Source organism: Tachysurus vachellii, chromosome 1 (assembly GCF_030014155.1).
Source record: "Tachysurus vachellii isolate PV-2020 chromosome 1, HZAU_Pvac_v1, whole genome shotgun sequence".
NCBI classification, from domain to species: domain Eukaryota; kingdom Metazoa; phylum Chordata; class Actinopteri; order Siluriformes; family Bagridae; genus Tachysurus; species Tachysurus vachellii.
Genome location: NC_083460.1, coordinates 521,775 through 531,716, shown reverse-complemented (window position 1 = coordinate 531,716; position 9,942 = coordinate 521,775). Strand labels below are relative to the sequence as shown.

Below are 9,942 nucleotides of genomic sequence, written 5' to 3'. Positions count from 1 at the left end.
TCGCGTCACCGCTCAACATTTCAAATCCATCAATCAATGACAAGAAAGAGTTGAGCGATAGAGAAGAATATTGTAACAGTCTAATACTAAAACATCAAATTTCACTAAGTTTTCAGATTAAACATCAGGATTTAGTTTTCCAGAAAAATATTTCAAAAGTTAAGTCGCTATATAAATTGACGTTAGACGCTTTTAACAGATTAATCAGACAAGAGACATCGATTCGTTCCCCAGTTTAACCATAATATACATGACGTAGACATTTGTGTTAGTTATACACGTATACAGTGCAGTGTCTGTGTGTAAGTCTTTAACTGTTTAGCTAATATGAGGTAACTAGTTTTACAGTGTCAGTGTTTAATGTTGTTATTAAACTATTTATCTGGTAATGTTACTCAAAAGATTACTGCAGACAACCTGTTAGCTATCATAAAGGTGATTAAAGTAGTCATTTATGCTGACAGTTGATTTTAAAGAGCAATTATTATAGTGGGATTTGTAGTTAAAGTTGAATTTTAAAAAACATTTGTATTTGATGCTTAAATGTATTATATCCATGTGTCATATTTTTACATTGGGTCAATAAAAAAATGAAAAGAAAGGCAGAGATATCAGACTTCTTTTTAAAGAAGCAAACACATACAGATCAGGTACAAACAGCCCCCAGCCCCTACATCACCACAGTACCCCAGAGCAGCTTCCTGCCTGATGCTAGTAGTCAGACTTCACAGTTAGTCAGTCACATGTCCAGTTCAGAATTTAAGTTTAGCCTACCTAAGTTTTAAGTAGTTTTCCTACCAGATGAAGAGCCTCTTATGCCTGCAGAAAATCACTGAAATTTTACTTTTTACTTTTACTTCAAATACATAAGTACATTAAATATCAGATTCTTTAAGACTTTTACTTGAGTAATATTCTAAAAGGTAACTTTCACTTCTACCAAAGTCTTTATCTAGTACGATACTTGTACTTTTACTCAAGTATTGTTTTCTATTACTTTATACAACACTGTAAAACACTATTATTAACCTATAAAGCACTTAATGGTCTCGCGCCACAGTACCTGAGAGATCTTTTGGTGTTTTATGATCCATCACACCTACTTCGATCAAAAGCTGCAGCATATTTGGTAGTACCTCAAGTACAAAAGTCTCCAGCAGGGGGCAGAGCTTTTTCTCACAGAGCCCCACAGTTATGGAACAGACTTCCAATTAGTGTTCGTGACTCAGACACAGTCTCAGTGTTTAAGTCCAGGATAAAAACACATTTGTTTAGTTTAGATTATTATGAATAGCTTTTCTTAGGTAAAGGAGCAGATCTGGAGGGTTCATGGTTATAGAGTGTTTGGTGAACTGGGATGTCTGGATGTTGTCTCCTTACCCCCCTCACAAGTCACTCAGGTTTACAGACTGTGGAGTGGTGGGACGCTTTACAGTCCAGGAAGCCCTCATGTCTGTGTCACCTTCTGGCTCTAGACTTTTAGTTATGATGTCATCGCTATATGTCTTGATGGAGTCCCTGTCTGCACTTTACACATAATGTACATTGTCCATCACCTGATTACAATCATACCTAACAATCTCTCTCTCCCTGTTGAGCTATATACACCACTCCCGAGCTCCCGGTGTTCTGAGTTCCTAGACTGATTGTTTTTTCTTATGGAGCTACCTCGTCATTCCTGATGTTCTACTCCTGCTGGAGTCTCATCACCTGGTCGTCACCCTGCCAGGGATTGATCTTCATGGTCAGTCAGTGTCTCATGGGATTGTTGTGTATGAAGCCACCCGGAGACGTCATGTCTTAAACACAGTGTTGTGTCAGTCAGCTGTATGTTCTGGTGTTTATCAGCAATCAGGTCTGTGCTGAACTCAGAGTTTATGATGACCCATTAGTTCCTCAGGAGCTCTCGGCTGCACTATTATAAACTGTTGTAGAAAGGACATTATTTACATTTACACTATTTACTGTAGAGTGTCACCCAAATGAGGATGAGGTTCACTTCTGAGTCTGGTTCCTCTCAAGGTTTCTTCCTCTTATCATCTCAGGGAGATTTTCCTTGCTGACATCACCTCCGGCTTGCTCATTAGGGATAGAGATAGATATACAGTGTGAAAAAGTGTTGGCCCCCTTCTTGATTTTTTTTTCCTTTTTTTGCATGTTTGTCACACTTTAATGTTTCAGATTATCAAACTAATTTAAATATTAAAGATAACACCAGTAAACGCAACATGCAGTTTTTAAATGAAGGTTTTTATTATTAAGGGAAAACAAAATCCAAACCCACACGGCCCTGTGTGAAAAAGTATTTGCCCCCCCTGTTAAAACATAAGTGTGGTTTATCACACCTGAGTTTAATTTCTCCTGCCACACTCAGGCCTGATTACTGCCACATCTGTTCACTATCAAGAAATCACTTAAGACCTGAGTGACAAAGTGACGTGGACCAAAAGATCCTCAAAAACTACACATCATGTCGAGGTCCAAAGAAATTCAGGGACAAATGAAAGAAAGTAATTGAGATCTATCAGTCTGGAAAAGGTTATAAAGCCATTTCTAAAGCGTTGGGACTCCAGTGAACCACAGTGAGAGTTATTATTTTAAGTTAATATTTTTTAAATTCATTTTAAACTTTTAAATCCTTACTTAAATCCTTCTTCTTCTTCTTCTTCTTCTTCTTCTTATTATTATTATTATTATATTTCTTTGTTTCTCTCTCTCTTGTTTCCATATTTCTGTGAAGCTGCAACTTGTTAAAAGCGCTATACAAATAAATTGAAATGAGAAATGAGACCCTTGTGTTTGGGATGGAGACATTTAATGAAAAACACTTCAGTAAAGGTGTGTGTGTGTGTGTGTGTGTGTGTGTGTGTGTGTGTATGCGCGCTGCAGTAAAATTGCTTTCTTTGATTTTCTGAAGTGAATCAATGTTCTTTCTGGACAGCTGTTGATGCTGTAGGAGTGTAACAGATTCTTACACGCTAATATTGCAACTTACACCATATTACTGTCGATATAATATTGGAGTTAACTGTGACACCTTTACCATGTCAGGTGATAGTTCTAGTCTCAGGAGGTAGAGGAGTTTCCTGCTTCATTGTGTTCCCAAGAGACTGAGCAGGATAATGAATGAGTGAGAGCCTAAAACACATACAAATAAAAAAGGAAAATATTTGTATATATTGTAATGTGTTGTGTGTGTTTATTCAGCACAGATATCATTAGCACAAAATGTGGCTATTATGACCTGTAATTCTCCTGTCGGGCCACCAGGGGGCACCGGAGCTTTTCTCAATCACAAACAACACATTAACTTTTCATATATAATCTTTACCAAATGAATAGAAGACAAATCTTTATAGTTTCTTATCTATAGTTTTAAATAGTGTTTTACTGAGTCGAGTTTCACATTTTACAATTAATAAAACAAGGCTTTTTAAGAGAACAAACAACAATTTTTAAAATTCAAATAATCTAAATGAATAATTTAAAGCTTTTTGTTTCTTAATAAAATCTAAATGAACACTTTCTGGTCTCAGCTGTAACACATGACATGTACAGACACACACAGTATTTACTCTCTATAAAAAAAAAACAGTTTATCTTTGTCTAAGAGGTAAGAGATCTCAGGGATCTGTTTATGTGGAGGATCATTAGGATGAGAACAGACAGAGATTTGTGTTATAAACATTAGAGTGTGACAGCAGTGTGACTGAGGTCCAGTTCATCTCTTCTTAATGTTTATACTGCAGGAGAAAACCAGTAAAATCATCGTCCTCACCTTCAGCCTGAGACTCTGAAGTTCACAGGAGAAAAGAAGGAGAAAGAGAGAGACGTTTAAGTCAGAACCTGCAGTATCTCTGATCACACAACATCCACTTGTTTAGTGAGAAAACATTTTGTGTACAATATAAAAAGTGTAGATTAACCCAGGGGTGCCAATACTTATCACAACACACTGATAAATGTGAAATATTGATTATTTATAATGTGATACAGCATAGAGCAGACCTGGGCAAACTACGGCCCGCTGCCCTTTGTACGTCCCTGTCCGGCCCGCGTGAGGTCAATCATAAATTATAGGAATGCACCAAAAATTCTGCCACCGAAAATGTTCGGCCGAAAAACCTAAATCACCGAAACAACACGGCCGAAACAACTGTAATGATGCAATTAAAAAGCTCAGCCAGCACACGGTTATCTGTATAAGAGCCAACACGTCTGTGGTGTGGACTTATTTCAATATCTCGGAGAAAGACCCACAGAAAAGAAAAGTCAATCCGAGCAGCGCGTCCACTCCGTCTGTAACGGACGCTTTTTAAAAAGGCAAAAAAGTTTTCCAGTGATGGAGCAAAGGCAAAAGGCATAACCTCATTGCCTTAGATCAGTGAGCACCGACACGTCGATGCCCTTGTTCAAGCCCAGAACAGACTGGATTATTCTCACTGAAGAGGTCAAATGAGGTGGAAAACATCACAAGTTATTGTTTGTTGTATTGCTGTATTTCTATAACCTTTATTTGACCTACAGTAAACAGCACAATGTCACATTATTTACAGAATAGTTTTATTCTTCTGATTATCAGTACCAGCTATTCAAAGTATATCATTTAGTGCATTTTACAATGGAAGAAAGTTGAACAGAATTAAGTTCAAGTTATCGTTGGTGTGGCCCTCTGACACAATTCAGGTTTCTCATGTGGCCCCTTGTTATATTTAATTGCCCACCCCTGGTGTAGAGAGCTGAGGGGGTGGGGCTAAGTAAATATGACAGAGGGGCGGGTTAAGAGGCTAGAGAGAGCTAAGTGGGAGGAGTTCAGTGGATAGATAAGCAAAAGAGGGGCGGAGTCTGTGAGCAGTGATGCTGTAACTCACCTTGTCTTTTAAACACTGAGAAGCTGAGCAGAAGAAATGTGAAGAATACTGAAGCTCCTACAAGAGGAGTCACAACAGACAACACAGGAACTTCTGAAACACACACACACATGCACACATCAGATTTACTGACACACACACACACACACTCACACACACACACACACACACACACACACACACGTCAGATTTACTGACACACACACATGCACACACACGTCAGATTTACTCACACACACACACACACACATGCGCACACAACACACACACACACAAACACACAAACATCATGCTCTGTCATTATTCCCCCAGCTTACTCAGCATAATAATTCCAATAAAACCCACACGCAGAGTTTTCTGAATTGTAGTCATGCTGAACAATATACAGCCGGTGAAAAGCTCCAGGTAATATTGGCTGAATAATTTCACATCTCCTTACATCCTGCAGCTCCGACCTCTCACATGGACTCACTTCACTCAGAAAGCATTCTGATGTTCTATAGAGCCAGAAACGTCAATTATGAAGACTTTAAACCATTATGTTCAAAATCAGTGTGTAATTTTGACTCATTAAACCAACATGGGCAAAAGGAAAGGGCAATAATTACTTTAATGTTCAGAGCCGAACCTGAGATTACATAGCAACCAAAAACCGTAAGGACCACATGGTAATCCTTACCAACCTGTTAGCACCTTTTGTCCTTTTTAGTGTTTAATACATTTAATATTCTATTCAAATTGCTTTTAGTAAAAAATAATAATACAATTTAATTATTATGTAAATCATCAAACAGCATTGTTAGTAATCACAAACAAACCTGAACGTCAGTCTACAGATTTTCTGTTGTATCTCCTGCTCTGGATGCTTCTGAAGCTCCTGCTGACATTAACACTGTCCCGTCTCACCTGATCACAGACATGCCAGTACTCATGTCATGAACCATTCAAATACTCCACATTTTAAGTCAAGAGTCAAGTCAAGAGAGCGAGTTTAAATTATTTGGGTCCTTTGGTTATGTTTGGCATTAAAGTGGGGAAAGACTGAACCCAAAGTGTGTAAAGAGGTCAGTGAAAGGTGGATGAGGAAGTGTGTTTGCTTGGAGATGTTTCTGCAGCAGGAGTTGGGCTTCTTATACAGCTACATGGTCAGAGAATACAAATGTTTATCAGAACCTCCTTCAGAAACATACGGTTCTTTCCCTGAAAGCATCTCACAATCAGCCTGCAATTTACAAAACAGATAAAGCAGTTCCTTTAAGCTAAGAACTTTAAAATAATGAAATGTCCAGCCTAGAGTCCTGATCTAAACCCAATCATATCTCTCTGGAAGATCATCAGCAACAAAAATTCTTGGCTAAGAAACCCACTACAGTTACTGAAGTGAGGAAGAGACAGGATTAAGAGTGACTGAGATCACACTAGAGCAGTGTGAGGAAGTGTGAGGAACACGTGACGTCCTGCAGATGTGCTGAAGTCATCAGAGCAAAAGGGCCACTAAACTTTAGCTTCAACCCTCAAAAAAGTTTAGAATTTTTTTTTGTCCTACACTGTTAAATGATGCCAGAACAGTGTTTTAACCCACAGCTATTATTCTTTTAAATTTTGAGATGAACAATATTTCAGAAAATAATCAAGTGATTATAAATTGTTCTCTAATTTTGACCTCAACTGTAGACAAAATATTATTGTATACAAATGCAGGGGGGCAAACACTTTTTCACACAGGGCCATGTAGGTCTGGATTTTGTTTCCCTTAATAATAAAAACCTTCATGTAAAAACTGCATGTTGTGTTTACTCGTGTTATCTTTAATATTTAAATTAGTTTGATGATCTGAAACATTAAAGTGTGACAAATGTGCAAAAAAAAAAAAATCAGGAAGGGGGCCAAGACTTTTTCACACCACTGTAGTTCTAATAAAACAAATCTGGAGTTCAGTGTTAACACTTAAATGAAGGATATAAAGGTTCATGAACTCCAGGCTTCAGAGACACTGAAACATCTTGTACATGTAGTGTAGAGTTCATTGTTGTTGGCCTGTTATTAACCTGCATGAATTACTTTAAGTCTTTACACAAGTTAGATGAGCTGTCATGAATGTTCACTTCCATGAATAAGATCAAACCTATTCACCTCAAACCTGCTTCCAGCTTTAATGAAGGCACAGAAATATCTCAGAATGAAAAGATTATTCTTTAACAAGACCTGACCCTCTGAGCTGGAAACATCTGACGTCAACTGACTTTTGTGTTTTGTTAAGCGTTCAGTCCACAGTTCTCACTGATGCCTTTACACAAACCTGATGATGGTGGATGAGGAAAAAACTAGCATGTGAAAGCAGATTAATTGGCTCAAGCTGAGAGAACAGGACCACTGAGTGTGCACAAGTCCTCCATCCTCAGGGGTAAAACTCACTGCCCCTCTGTGGGTCACATGCTCATGAACGCTGTCTTTACTCTCAGTGATGTCTGGTCTGACATAAGCTGCGTGATTTAGTGTCACTACAACCAAAGATGACTGACAGTGTTGACGAGTCTCAGTGTGAGAAACTAAAGATGGAGAAATGTAACTGTCACATGATGAAGGACAGAAAAAACTCTCCTCAGACTCACTGTAAAGAACACGTGTGTTTATGTGATCTAGTCCCTGAATTCATGCTGATAGATGATGATCAGCAGAACTGTGTCTTCTTCTTTAATTGCAGGTTTATTTCTAAAGGATCATCATATAATCTGATGCAGAGACACACACTATCACACACACTATCACACCCACTAACACACACACTATCACACACACTATCACACACGCTGTTACAATTCAGTTCAATGCAATTTATATGTTTAACACTTTTAACTATGCCCATTGTCTCAAAGCAGCTTTACAGTAGTATGGAAACAGAAGAGAGAAAAAAGAAATAAATATATTATAAGAAGTTTACATTTTTTTTATATTTTGTTTAAAATTAATTTAAAAAAAAAGATTAACTTAAAATTTAAAATACTAGATATCTATCCCTAGTAAAGTAAAAGTAAAGGAAAGGAAAAACTCCCTGAGATGATAAGAGGAAGAAACCTTGAGAGGAACCAGACTCAGAAGTGAACCTCATCCTCATTTGGGTGACACTCTACAGTAAATAGTGTAAATGTAAATAATGTCCTTTCTACAACAGTTTATAATAGTGCAGCCGAGAGCTCCTGAGGAACTAATGGGTCATCATAAACTCTGAGTTCAGCACAGACCTGATTGCTGATAAACACCAGAACATACAGCTGACTGACACAACACTGTGTTTAAGACATGACGTCTCTGGGTGGCTTCATACACAACAATCCCATGAGACACTGACTGACCATGAAGATCAATCCCTGGCAGGATGACCACCAGGTGACGAGACTCCAGCAGGGGTAGAACATCAGGAATGACGAGGTAGATACGTAAGAAAAAACAATCAGGCTAGGAACTCTGAACACCGGGAGCTCCGGAGTGGTGTATATAGCTCAACAGGGAGAGAGAGATTGTTAGGTATGATTGTAATCAGGTGATGGACAATGTACATTATGTGTAAAGTGCAGACAGGGACTCCATCAAGACATATAGTGATTACATCATAACTAAAAGTCTAGAGCCAGAAGGTGACACAGACATGAGGGCTTCCTGGGATGTAAAGCGTCCCACCACTCCACAGTCTGTAAACCTGAGTGACTTGTGAGGGGGGTAAGGAGACAACATCCAGACATCTGTGTGGGCATGGTGTGGGTTTAGAGTGTGTGGGCATGGTGTGTGGTATGGGTGTAGTGTGGGCATGGTGTGGTTGTAGTGTGTGTGGGTATGGTGTGGGCATAATGTGGGTGTAGTTTGGACGTGGTGTGGTTGTAGTGTGTTTGTAGGCGTGGTGTGTGTGGTGTGGGTGTGGTCTGAGTGTGGTGTTGGTGTACCGTGTCCTTACATTACAGTAAGACAGCAGATCAGTAAAGACATGTATGTTAGTGAGACTGACTGACGCACACAGACCACACCTCCTTTACTGTGACTGAATAAAGAAGATAATAATAACAACTATAATAATAATAATAATAATAATAATAATAATAATAATATCAGACCAACACAGAATACAGCAGAACAGATCTAACTGCAGTAATTATTTTTGTCCCACAATCAGCAGCCATATAAACACTGGACCGAGTCAAACTGCTCAGTCTGATCACGTCTGATGCTTCAGTGTCTTGCTCAGTGTTTCACTCGACACGTGTAAAGTTGCAGTGAGGTAAAGCTGTGGCTCGTGTGCGTCTAAATCAGGCAGCGGTTTAATTTACAGGATTTTCAGGTTGATTTAAGTCCACCTCGCTAATCCACACAATCGCCTTAGGAGATTTACACGTCAGTCAGAAAACCAGCTGAAGTGATGTGCACTTCATCGACACGTCTCGGCTCCTTAATATATTAAAGTAAGACAAGCCTGTATTTCTATATAGACACCAAATCATACCTTTATTTCAGGACAACCACATTTCCATAAAGTAACATAAAGACATGCCCACATAACCTCATACAGCTTTAAGGGAGACTGAGGTCCTGACCTCGGCCATCAGCACCTCCACCCTGATCAAGTCAGCATCTTTACTTCCTCAGGAGCTCCTCTAGATACTCCAGCTACTTCAGGAGTTCAGATACTTGTGAGCTTTTTTTTTGCTGGACCATCGTGAGTATGCTGAGGGCCTTCAGAAGTCATGACTCATCACAGATGCCCTCCTTCACAGACATCTATCACAGATGTTGACTATGGAGGGGGAAAAACACCATGGAGGTTCATCTCTCACCCAAACTACAGACCACTCTCTCTTCTCCCACAGACCACTCTCTCTTCTCCCACAGACCACTCTCTCTTCTCCCACAGACCACTCTCTCTTCTCCCACAGACCACTCTCTCTTCTCCCACCCATGAAGATCTACAGGAGCCTCTGATGGTATACCAGCAGGTTAAGGGTTTAGGAGCAGCTTCTTCTGCTTGTTAATCAGTGCACTGAACTCCTCACAATGCTGCTAAGCCTCCAGTCCACACACTGTG

At 39.2% G+C, this 9,942-nt stretch overlaps 1 pseudogene; it reads right to left on the bottom strand.

Moving 5' to 3' along the window:
• LOC132842868 (elongation of very long chain fatty acids protein 7-like) overlaps positions 1–5,791 on the bottom strand; it is a 16,143-nt pseudogene extending 10,352 nt beyond the window's left edge.
• Positions 5,792–9,942: the final 4,151 nt, after the last annotated feature.